This window comes from Lactuca saligna, chromosome 9 (assembly GCF_052625555.1).
Source record: "Lactuca saligna cultivar CGN05327 chromosome 9, ASM5262555v1, whole genome shotgun sequence".
Classification (NCBI taxonomy): Eukaryota; Viridiplantae; Streptophyta; class Magnoliopsida; order Asterales; family Asteraceae; genus Lactuca; species Lactuca saligna.
Genome location: NC_136425.1, coordinates 142,443,468 through 142,456,334, shown reverse-complemented (window position 1 = coordinate 142,456,334; position 12,867 = coordinate 142,443,468). Strand labels below are relative to the sequence as shown.

The window sequence follows — 12,867 nt, the reverse complement described above, 5'->3', positions numbered from 1 at the left end:
AGAAAACATGTAGTTACTTTGTATTTCTTATTATACTTTTAATGAGAGGATGACGTTGCCCTATCCTACCCGTTCGGCTAACAACCCTCCACCAATCAAGCGAGCGGTGGGTGTGAGTGTACACCCATTAAGCACCATTTTATAGGCTGCAACCTTATACCCACCTTATAGACTGGCTTCGTGAATGAGGCCTACTAACGGTAAGACTAGCATTTAAGTCATACATATATAGATATTAATCTTGTAATATTATATTAGTATAGGGTTGTATTTTAAACTTGTAAAATTCTAGGGTTTGAAATTTAAATTGTCTAAATTAAACTTTTAATCACAAAACATAAATTTCAAAACTTGAGGACAAGTTTTAAACATTTAAAACATAAAGGATCAAATAAAAAATAATTTAAATTAACAATTAATCACATAATTATCCATATTTGATTAATAATTATCATATAAGAAAATCAAATATTTTATTAATTGATAATTATCTTCAATTAGATCAAAAATATAGTCATATATATCACAAAATTGGATTAGGGTTGATCTAATATGATTAAGGTAAGTTTCCATAAGATAAATATGAAAAAATTCCGTTTTTGGCTAATCCTAACGCTCGGACTCGCCGAGTACCCACACTGGACTCGCCGAGTCAGGCCAACTCGCCGAGTCCACTATGGGACTCGCCGAGTCCATGACTCAGAAACATAAAAATTGAATTTTTCAGTTAAGATTCAAACATTCAAGCATCAATTTAATAGAAACCAATCAAGGCTCTGATACCACTGATGGGTTTTGTACATAAGAACATTCCTAAGTGCGCATACAAACCCTAATGCTCGGATCTAGGTTTCTCTATTAAACATGCTTTGAATCCAAGACTTCTAATGACTTATTAGGTATAAGAACAATACAAAAATCAGAGTTAGAATCATACCTTGAGACACTTGTTTGATCTTCTTGTTCTTGCAGCTTTAGAGTCATAATTGTCACTCCTCTAATGGCTTACAAACACCAACTAGCAAAGAGGATGATTTGAGAGAGAGAGGAGAGAGGTGAAATTCGGCCAGGGTATCCTTACTTTAGAGGAGGTGTCGAATTCCCTTTGACATAGGGTCAATTTATACTTGTAGACTCCTTAAGGGTTACAGCTTAAACCCTAGTTGGATAACTATTACTCAAAGCAATCCAAATCCTTCCCAGATAATGCCTTGGATGAATTTAAGGCTTATCCTAGCCTAGAAATCGTCCAACCCTTTATCCAATAAGGATTTACAGTCTAAAGTTTAACTATCAAACAATTGACAGTTTATACCCTCTTATTTAATTAATCTCCTTAAGTCACTAATTAATCTATGACTTATATTAATCAAATAACTATATTATTATTCCTTATATTATTCTCATAATATGTTAATAATATCTATTCTCTCATAATAAATCATCCTACCAAGTTGCTATGGTGAAGGCAACCCAAAAGGACCATGCACAATCGGGTCAAATACTTGCCCAATATAGTTGCAGCCTTAGACACTATTCCAACAATTCTTCTGCAACTTTTAATTTGGCATCTTCTGCCTGCTTTTTCGTAGCTTATTTAGCTTGATGTTCTTTATCTTTCTTTTCAAGAAGATCTTGTAGAGCTTTCTTCTGAAGAGTAATTTTCTTCTCTTCATCGTCTTTCAATTCTTTTTCTTTTGTATCTTGCACCATTATTTCTCATGCTTCTCTAACAACCCATTATGTAGCTTTTCTGGCTTCAGTTTCCTTCTTTTCTTTGTCTAGCCTGATTTTGGCTTTTCTCCTATCATAAGAGTTAGATTTTTCTAGAGACTTAATCTTCTTTGAAGGATCAAGAGAGTTTTCTTTTTAGAGAATTCGTTAATGAGTTATTACACACATACACACGCACCACCCTTCCTTAGAACTATGTTCAAACAAAGATAGATACCGAAGTTTCTATCCCGCCACACTAATTGGATGGTCTTTGTGTTAGTCTTGATAGAATTTGTAACGACCCATTATTTTTAAGTCAATAAAAGTCAAACTCTTTTAAATAAAGTTACGAGCTTTATTTATTTCGTAAGTTCATAAGGGTTAAATATGATTTAAATTATATAAATGATGTTTATATATATATATATATATATATATATATATATATATATATATATATATATATATATATATATATATATATATAAGTATTTTATTTTAAAGGAATAAAATGCACTAAAAAATCAAAACTTTTCCCTTTGGAACCGAGAACCTTCACACCGAAACCCCCTTCCAACCGAAAACCCTCTCGAAATACATAACTTCACTCGTAAACTTGAGTCATTTCTCACTTTTCCAACCAAAAACACACTCATTTTGCTCTCAAGTATCATCCAATACCTTCATACCTTCAAGCAAAATCATTCAAATCTTCATAAATTTTCACCAACAACACCAAGAATAATCTTCAAATCTTGAAGCTAACCGAAAACCCTTTGGACTGAGAGCTCACTCAGACCGAGACCCCTTTAAGACTGTGAACTTGGTTCTCGGTTGAGGCTTTATGACCGAAATCAAGGGATTTCGGTGAAGGATAGACCGAACACCTTTACCATCACTCCAAAATAATTCTCGGATGTTTTTGTAAGTAATCCTTACATAAATTAAGTGTTGTTTAGCACTTTAGTTAATTATTTTGCTAATTTAAATACGATTATGTGTTTAAATATTATTAGGATACTGTTATTTCCACGTACACTAGCTCGAGGATCACCTCTACGGTTCCGCTATCCAGACTCGAAAACACACTAGAGGTGAGTTCATACCCCTACGTTTTCACTATTTTTCAATGTTTTCAGGAGAGAATACAAGTAAAACACAAGGACGCTTGTGTTTTTATTCAAGCGATTTGAAACCGTTTCCAATTGTTTCAAACCAATTTTTCGCTGCATTTTAATATATATATATATATATATATATATATATATATATATATATATATATATATATATATATATATATAACCCTTTTGTAACATGTCGAGCAAAAGAGTATTTTTCACAAATCTATTGCTACCACTTTATACGCACAGTTAAATTGTAAAGGTTTTCAATACATTACAGAGCATACATTTAAAATATAATTTGTATAGTTTGTGAACCACTACACTATTTTACTAAGTCCAAGAAACAATACAAGAACATACTTTTAAACTATAATAGGTATAGTTTTGGATACATTACACCATTTTGCAAAATCAAGAACACTATTCCGAAACAAGAATATAAACTATAATAGGTATAGTTTATGGAACACTATTCTATTTTACTTATTCAAGGATATACTACTAAATAATTATTTAAGTATAATTATTTTACATTACAAAGTACACTACTACGAGGTGATACATACAATTTCAAGTACAAGTGAACACTATAACACTACACATAAACTAGTTAATACAGGGTTGTGAGACATTACTTTAATTATATTGTTAGGTTACAGGTCCAACTCCTATAAATTATAACTAGAGTCTCCTGGAGGGAGAGCATGACTTTATGTATAGATCTATATGGGACTGACAATCCCACACCTAAATTGTTAGCTACAGTTAGGGCGGGAGGTCTGGGGTGACAAACATCATAACATTCTGATGCCTGGAGAATGTCGTAGAGGCTACTAGTCAGATTAGCATGGTTATATGAAACTCACAATAGTATTAACTGAACCATTTGTTTACGGGATTAACACTACTTCAAAGGTTTTATTTTAAATAATAAAACTACAGTACACTATAGCTGGTGGATTCCAGGCACTCATACAAGAAGGTTTTCATACAAACACTACTACAGACACTACTATAGTATACTACTTTTCTAGTACAAAGTAGACTAATCCAACATACAATTTCAAGAAAAATTCATGATATAGTTTTATTTACTAATAAGACTACAGTTTACTACTTCAGAATACGGTAACTACATACATTTTGGTCTTAAGGCCTAAGACTACACTTCATTCACTAAAGAAAATATTGGATTTTCTGGAAGTACACTATAACATTTTCAAGGAACAAAGACAAGCTTTCCATCTCAAAAACATGATTATGAACTCGCTAACTTAAATGTTGAAACACTTTCAAAACCACTTGTATTCTTAGGCAACCAGTAGACAGGTACACCCATATGTTTTGAGAAGACGGAGCTTTGTAGAGTCACATCTTTTATAATTTTGCTATACACTTTTCATGTCATACAGACTATGTATTGAACTTATGTAAATACTTTACTTTATCAATGTAATGGTTGTGTTTGCTTTGATTCCTATTATACAATTGTTGTGATACTGTACATGACGTCCTCCACCCCCGAACATTTCCGCCGTTCCAGTTTGGGGGTGTGACAGAATTTCCTCTGGATATATCTAAAGTTATGGAAACATAAGTTGTATCCGAAGCAGAGGCTTTAGATTTGAAGTGTGTGTGCATAAATGAATAATAATTTCTCTTATGGATTCAAGAAAGATTTACCTAACATGATGTTCGTTTAGGGATGAATGGATGAAGTAAACCCAACACCTTGTTGAGAAGATATGGTTGTGGAAGGAAACTTAACCCCTTAACTTTTGTGACACCTTCTCCTTAAGGAGATGAATGTTTAAATTTGGGTTCCTCTTACCAGACAGGAGGTCTATTATCATCCCATACTATTGAGAGTCTGTGGTGTGCAATATGATACACCTTGTGGGAGTAGAAGAAGGGACTATAAATTCCTTGTGTTTCTTATCTGTAACATCCCGATGATGAGGTATTTAAAATTTTAACCCTATATATGAAGGAATATTGCATTTTGACCCTTGTACATGAGAAAGATTGCAAAAATGACCCGTAGTGGCATTTTGGTGATTTTAGCCTAAGACTTAGTATGATGGGAGTACTTTGTGTATATTAGGCATACTAGAACGGACCTTAGTATGTTGGGCATATGTGAAGGATCCTCAAACCCTAATTTTCAGGGTTTGGTCCATATATAAATATCATTAACTGCTCATTTCTCATTCACTCTTCAGCCTCCACTTACCATTTCATCCATCTAGAACCTTAATCCTCCTTGAGAGTGTTCTTGAGATTTTATGGGTACTTTTGGTTATTTAGAAGGAAGGAGAAGAAGAGAGAATTTCCTTAGATGAGTGAGGCACCTTAGATCCAAAATCTCATCACCATTTGGCATCATTTTAAGGTAAAAACTCTGAATTTGATGATGATTTGTTTAAGATCTTGTTAGCCTTGAAGTTGTGAATATTTTGGTCCCATTAACTTGGCATTATGAGTATGTGGTACTCTAAGTCATTTGAGCCATCCTTTTAGAAATTACAGAGTGTTGTGATGCATAAAAATATTATCTTGAGTGTTGTATGTAACCCATGCATGTGTTAGATGGTCTTATTAGGTTAAGAACTTCGGTTTTTGGACATTTATCACTTTATAGCCATGTAAAGTCATAAAGTTGGAAAGTTTATGATTTAGGACATCATTTTAGGCTTGGATATGAGTGTTAGACATAAGGTCTTAATGGAATAAGCTCTTAATGGAGTTTGGGGATTGGGCTGTGTATGTTGGGCGTACCTGGTGGTACATTGCACGTACGCGGTCAACGCTCCATTTTTGGCCAACATCAGAGTATGTTGGGCTTACTCTCTTGGTATGGAGGACATACTCCACTGGGAAGAAATGTTTACTTTTGGACCTTGACCCTTGACTTTGACTTTGACCGGGGTTGACCAAGTTTAACTTAAGGGTATTTTGGGTATTTTGAACTATAAATAAGCCTTGGTCTCTATCTGTTGAATATGTGACTTGTAAAGCCGGTATTTGGAGCAGTTTATTGTTCAGTTATTCGTCAGACTATGAGATGAGATTCTTCTCAGTGTACAGTGGATCGAAGGCACCAAAGTTGGCCTACTAGATTATTTATCCTGGACAAAACTACAAATTTGGTCCCTGTGGTATTCAAAAAAAACTTTGGATAGGGTCCAAAAAGTTTTCAACTTGCATGGAAGATCCAAAATCACGGTTTTTCTGGGTTTTGGTCCAAAAAAACTTAAAAAGACGGTTATGCCCTTTTTATTTTTTTTCCTTTTTCTATAAGTATTTTAATGCTATTTTGACTTTAAAAAAAAGACAAAAAAAATTCCACCCCCACCCACCGTACTCTCTCTCTCTCTCTTTCTCTCTCTCTCTCTCTCTCTCTCACACACACACACACACACCCTCTCTCTTTCTCTTTGACTCTTTCTCTCTCATCTACTTGATCTCCTCAAGACTGGAGTCTAATGAAGAATACTTATAATACCCTTTTTCCTTATCATAATGCCCATCAAATTCCTTGTAAGATTCACTCAAGTTGTTACGATGTTGATCATACACACCAACAGTACTACGATACTCATAATGGCAGCTCCCATCGGAAATAGAACTGCAACTAGCTTGATCACCTCCAAAGAAGACAAGGGTAGAACTATCTTTTACCTCCTGCTGGTAAGTCTCCATGGAAAGCAGACCGAGAAATCCATGATCTTATGATTGGAGAACTGGATGTTGACGATTAGCAACATTAATTCTAGGGCTAGATGGGATAGATAAGGTTTGATCATGGTAGCTAGAAGTATTTGGACTGTACAAATACAATGGAGACGATGATATTGATGATGATAATGGAGCATTAACATCGATATTACTATTTTGAAAAATCGATTGTGATGGGTAGCTGTAGTTTGTTGAAGAACTGAAACATTGAAGATGTTGAAGAGGTTTTCTAAGTTCGGGTAGGGTGATTAAGTTGTTCATCATCTTCTTCTTCAATTTGTGTTCCAGTAGTTCTTGATATCATTGTCTGTCGATAACTATGTTGCCATTATTGACTACCTGCATATTAATTATTCAAACTTTTAGATTTTTGCATATATATTCACATCTGAGAGATTTTGACAAAAATCTCCATTTTTGCGTGCTAAATATCACAAAATCGCCCTTAATATAGAATCTTGAAAGAGAAATGGACCTGCTACCAATGCTAGCAAAGAGGACACATATAACTTTATCTTCATCATCAGAAAATTCGCCATGTTTAATGTTTGGTTTCAAATAGTTCAACTATTGAAAAGAGAGAGAAAGATTCAAAGATAGAGGGATAGAGAGAGAGAGAGAGAGAGAGAGAAAGAGACAGAGAGAGAGAGAGAGAAAGAAAGAGAGAGAGTAACAGGAGGGAGATAGAGTACGGTGGGGTAGGGGTGGAAAATTCTTTTTTCCTTTTTTTAAAGTGAAAATATCATTAAAATACTTATAGAAAAAGGAAAAAAGAAATAAAAAGGGCATAACCGTCTTTTTAAGTTTTTTTGGACCAAAAACCCAAAAAAAAACCTTGATTTTGGACCTTCCATGAAAGTTGAAAACTTTTTCAACCCTATCCAAAGTTTTTTGAGTACCACAGGGACTAAATTTGCAGTTTTGTCTTTATCCTAATTAGGATAGTATTACGCTAGTTTGTGGCTGATTAGTAGATCTGCATGATTATCTGTATTTTCTGGTTCTATGTTTATGTTTATCTATTGCACATGTCGACATATTGTATTGGGTTAAGTTAGTACTGCTTTGTGATGTAGCCAACAAACCTGGGAGCATTCTAGATATGAGCTGAGGGCTCGATTGGCATGCCAGAATCATATTAAGGGCTTGGGGGAATTCCAAATATGATCGGAGGGATCGATTGGCATCCCAAACCCATTATGTGCGCTCTGGGGTAATCCAGTCTTTCTAGTTATTGACATTGTATATGTCGTTATATATATATATATATATATATATATATATATATATATATATATATATATATATATATATATATATATATATGTGTGTGTGTGTGTGTGTGTGTGTATGTGTGTGTGCTGGTACTTTGGGGGAACTCACTATGCTTTGGCTTACAATTTTTAGTTTATCGTTTTAGGTGCTTCAAAGGATCGTGGAAAGGCAAAGGCGTGATTGTACACAATTTCCTGTTTTATGTCACTAGGTCTTGGGAAATTTTTGATTTTAAATAATGCTTCTGAAACAATGACTGTTTTTGAAAACAGTGTTGATTAATGTTTAATTTTGAAAATATTAAATTTATTGTGATTATTAAGTGTTACAAGCTGGTATTAGAGCCTTGGTTTGAGAGAATTAGATGAGCATTCGTGTGAATCCAGACACAAACTAAGGAACTGCAAAAGTTTTTAAACTAATTTTCAAAAATTGTTTTCAAAAGTAAACAAGGAAGGATGTGATGTGTACAATCAGTCGTAGCAAGAAGTATACCCAAGTTACCCACACTGTTATTTGATATTATGTTTATTTTAGAACAATAAGCTAGTGATAGGCTGGGGATCTTTAGGAATTGCATGATAGAAATGCCTAATAATTGATGCTTGATAAACTAGGATTTCTTTCTTGTATGGAATTGACATCATTATTGTAGTTGCTTAGTGTATGCATTATAATTGTAGATAACTAAGATTCTATAGCTATAGAATGTTTAGTTTATCCTTATTTCCTATTCTTGTTTGATGAAGGGCATAGGTTAGAATCAGGTATTCGACTGTCTATAGGATCCAATGTTATGTATGACTAGCATACACGAGTGTTGTAGGGTTGGTGGAAGTTTCATGGATGAGTTATGTGAGAGCAGCCATCCAGTTGAGGAATGTCTAGCGTTTCTCTAGGGAGTGAGAATAGGATGTATGTGTGTTCTAGTGTGTGCTATTAGGGTTTTTGTGATGATCTTCTAAGAAAAATATGGGTAGGTGTAGAAGGTAGTATAGGCCCATACTACTGGAAGCACAGGACCCGTACGCATAACAAGGAAGTCACAACGACCCAGCTGGAACCGGCCCGAACCGAACCCGACCTAGGAACCGAAGTCGGCCGAAATTAAGAACCAGATCGGACCGCCGGTTCTACCGGTTCCCGGTTCTTATCGTGTCTTCAATGTTGGAACCGGTCATCAAGAAATAGCAACATACAGTTCCGGTTTTTGCCGATTCTACCGGTTTTTTCCAGTTTCTACCGGGTACAGTTCTACCGGTTCCCAATTCCAAAAATCCACATGAGTATCATCTCGGTCCTAGCTCGGCCGGTTCCATCGATTCTGGTTTCGGTATCGATTCCAGTCGGTTCCCCGGTCCAAATGCTCATCCCTAAATGCATCTCATCTGATAATGTATGGTTTATTTTCAGTATGGTGGTTATGAGGAGATTCGAGTAAGGAGCTGGATCGAGTGGCCATGATAGGTCATGGTTAACTGAGGATAAGTGAGTGAGGAGACTCACCTGATAATGATGACACGAAAACCTAGCACCCAAACGACCGGATCAAGACTCGGACCTAGTCAACAAAATAATTAACCCTAATTAATAATTAGGGTCCAAAAACTCACTTGCGAGTCCAATTTCCACGACTAAACCTTCTAAGGGCAAAAGGACTATTTTTCCCTTCTCATGGTCCAAAAACCCTAAATCTTGACCAAGGGGCAAAGTCAAAAAAAGTCAACACCCTGTGCGTATGTTGAGCGTACAATAACCTACGCGGGGCGTACAACCTAGATCAACGAAATGATGGGGCTAGGATTGGCTACGCGGGGGGGTAGCCAGGAGTACGCCCAGCGTACTTCGTTTGTTCCCATTTCTACCAACTTGTGTCTTAAACCCTTAAGACAATTACTCCGAAACATAGATCTGGCCATTTTAAGATGTTTAAAACCATAAAGTTATCAACTTTAAGCCTTTGCATGGCTAGAAAAGTCCCAAAGCAATATTCATAAACTCCAAACACATTCTAAGTTATTTTGCTCATGCATGAACTAAAAGAAGTGATCAAGCTGCCATTTTTATGCATCCACAAGCCTCATAATACATGAAAGGACAACTACAAACCCCTGGAGTGCCCCAAACTCAAAAAGGTCCAATCTTTGCAGATAAAACTCTTAAAACTTCAAATATAGAGATCTAATGAAAGACTTGTCAATGTACAAACTTTATACCTAAAAATGATGCACAATGAGGGATGTTTTCTGGATCTATAAGCTTGCTAACACCCCCTTCTTCTTATATAGCTTCCTTCTTCAACTAAATGCACCAAAAGCACCCAAATGAACTTGAAAGGCTCATACAAACATCCAAACTAGGTATTGGGGTTTAGGGAAGGTTTGGAGGCTAATAAGGGTGACCAAAAGAGAACTTAATGTTCTTTATATAGGGAGCAACTAAGAAAGTAGGGTTTTGGGTCTGGGATAGTATGCTCGGTGTACCACACGTACGCCCAACGTACTAGCTGCCCACCCCTGGTCCTCAGTTTGCATGGGTACGTTACGCGTACCCTTATGTACGTCCAACGTACGACTAAAATCGTGAAACTTTTCTTCCAAGGGACCAAAAGTGCCATTTATAATAAAGATACAAGGAATATTAAAATACCTGAAAATCGGGATGTTACAAATTCGGTGGGTTGAAGTCATGGTGTAGGGGAGGAGGTGAGGCAAAAAAGGCATGTCATGGATGGATTTGCAGTTATTGGATGTGAGGTGACGGAGTGGAGTTGTGGTTTAGAAGAGGTGTTTGTCCATGGTTTAACCAATATTGGAAACTATTGGAGTTCGAGAGAGGGTGACGCAGGGAGGTGGCCAAAGTTGTAGGTTCGGTTGAACCATGAATAGAAGAGACATATATTAATGAGATTAAGGCTATTTAGGTTCCAAAGAATAGAGAATGTTGTTGCTGATCCATTTTGATTGTGAGTTGTTGGTGAAGTCAGGATCGAAGGAGTTTCAACGATAGATTGCAGACATCAGAGGCCAGCTTGAACCCTGATTAGAAGAGATACAGATAATCGGTCAACTGAAATTTCTAGGCCTTTAAGAGAGTTTTCAATAATTTACAGAAACGATCCCTCATGTGTAAAAGATCAATAATAATAATACAGATAAAGTCAGAAAAGGACAAAATTATAGTATTTTGTAATTTTACACATATTTAACCGGGTCCCATTGATGGTAACCAACTCAGGGACCTCCAATGCAAGATTTGAAAACCTAGGAAATCAGGCATATTACTTTAAAAAAAATTGGGCTAAAAGTATAGATTGAAGAAAACCACAAGGACCAAATATGTAATTTGCTTGACTTCAATATTATGGGAAATATCGGTGGTGCCCTTTTGTCGTACGGTTTTACAAAGTGACTACTCTTCACGCTTTGGAGATGCCCTAAAGTGTGAGCTTGATCATGGCTGGTGTGAAATGTCAGTTGTGCCCTTTTACCCGTACAGTTTACAGATGACTACTCTCCACTCATCGCTATATGACAGGACCTCTACCTATTAATGTTGACATTCAAAACACGTTTGTCGATATTCAATTCCTCTGATTTTTTTTTTTTTTTTTTTTCTATGTGCATTGACTTTTGCCTCCTCCCTCGTTCAAAATTTTTATTGTTACACATTATATAATTTTATAAAATCTTAACTGCAAATATTTTAGAACTCGTCAAAAATATAATAACACTATGAATTATAACTTTGCGTGACAAATATGAATCAACAAAGGTATAGTAATATGCATATTTACAAAAGAAGTTTTATTGTTTTCAAGCAACTCAAATGGCAAAGGATATCACAATCAAGTATGGATTTCAAATCATCCACATTTAAATATGTTCTCTTTGTTTTGATTATATTTAATAATTAATAATATATATTAAAATTAAAAGAAAAACATCCAAATTTGACCACAAAATCATAAAGATTACTAAAGCAAGATGCCCTAACAACTAAATGGCATTGTTTGACATTTAAAATATAATATAGATTTCAGTTATATAGTATTAGACAATTGTACACGCTATCATCAAAATAGTATTCAATATATACTTTTTGTTATCCATAAAACATGTGTTAGTTCATAATAATTTAGAAAATGGTATGCGCAATGGTAAATATAATCTTATTGTAGATATTATACTTTTGCAAGCTACACTTTTATTTCTTGTGGTTTAATTTTGTTGCATGGTTACTTTTTTTTTGGCTAACAGGGTTAATACTAAATCCTGAAGTTAATGTAAATGACATTTTTATCTATATTATTTCCTTATTTGATATATACATTGACAGTTCGTTAATTTTTAAGGGCCTTGTGCAATAACTAAAAAACAGGCTCTTAAATATAATTTTTTTACTTAAACTAAAGTTCATTAAATCTACCAGAATTGACTAAATCAAAATATTGAATTAAGAATGAACAATGCCAATAACAATATGGATTAGAAAACATATACTGATGATTAATATAAAAAATATAGAGAATAATGATATAATAAATCGTAACTACAATTGACAAAAGAGAAGCAAACCTGATTCTTCTTCCCTTGCATGCCAAAGTTGTCGAATAAATCAAATGTTCAGCAAATGCCTTAATGGGCCATAAAGGTTTTAATTTATCGCAATGTTTGCTGCTTCAAATCGATGCATTAGGAAAGAAAATTAATTAATTAATAAATAATTAAATAAATAAATAAAAGCATCCTTGGTAGTGCTAGGTTTCGAACATGCGCCACAAGTATAGGTTAAAAGAAATTGGGCCTTTAGAAAATACGGGTTCTATAATCTATACACATTACACACCGCATATAATGTAACATGAACCCTAATTATTTATTTACATGGCCTCAATTTTGAAAAAACTAAGAAATCGGATTCAAGAATTTACTAATCTTTCCTCTTTTGTTTGATAATTTTTTCATTAAAAGGGGTTTGATTTGTACTTCCCCTAGTTTTATTAGAGTTTT

The 12,867-nt window shown here is 34.7% G+C and overlaps 1 pseudogene; it reads right to left on the bottom strand.

Moving 5' to 3' along the window:
* Positions 1-6,298: 6,298 nt before the first annotated feature.
* Positions 6,299-12,453, bottom strand: LOC145016766 (uncharacterized; annotated as a pseudogene).
* Between the last annotated feature and the right edge of the window lie 414 nt (positions 12,454-12,867).